We start from the raw sequence: 816 nt of genomic DNA, 5'->3' as shown, positions 1-816 counted from the left end.
AGGGCAGGAGACCATCTTGACCCTTTGCTATTCTCCCATCAGTCTTGAGACATGGCCCGTCATTTGCAGAAACCCTTTGCTTCACTGGGGGACCTCCTGCACCTACACTGCCTGACTCCTATCCACCTCCCCCAGTTCTGCCTCCATTGCATCTCAGATGTGGGAATGGGCTGTGCTCTGGAAGCATATTTCCTTCTGTGACAGTCAGGGACCTCAGAACACATGCCAGTTGTCCCTCACGCTTCTCTGATCTGACCTTGAAGAGCAGGCAGATAACCGTGGCACATTGCTTCTGTGAATACACAGGCCAGGTGCAATGGTTTTTGCCTTGCTGGTCATAGGCCGCTAGAGCCCAGTGAAGACAAATGGGGGGACATTTTAAAATGTGGGATTCTTCCTCTCCACCAGCTGACGCCAGCTCAGCTGTTGCTCCTTGGTCACTCCCTCTGTGGCTGCAGAGGCTAAAACATGATTGGTAAATTTATAGACAACAACTCTGGTTTTACACTTTTGCTTTGGTACAAGGCTTTCTTGATGCAGGAGTCCTGATGCTTAACTTTCGTGGACAAGTGCTGGGACAGGAGTAGGGAGGGGCATGTGGGGACGGAGTGATAGGTTCTTATGTCTCTAATCTGCAGAACCTGCGACTTACCAAAAGTTCCTCTCTGTGGTTGTCAGCAGCATATGGTGTGTGCCGGGTCTTTTCCCCCTTTTCTTATTACAAAAGACAAAAACAAAAGACATTACCCCAGTGAGGAAGAAAGTTCTCTGAGAGAGAGAGAGAGAGAGAGAGAGAGAGAGAGAGAGAGAGAGAGA

The sequence above is a fragment of the Mus pahari genome, chromosome 2 (genome assembly GCF_900095145.1).
Source record: "Mus pahari chromosome 2, PAHARI_EIJ_v1.1, whole genome shotgun sequence".
Lineage (NCBI taxonomy): Eukaryota > Metazoa > Chordata > Mammalia > Rodentia > Muridae > Mus > Mus pahari.
This window is presented reverse-complemented; position numbering follows the sequence as displayed.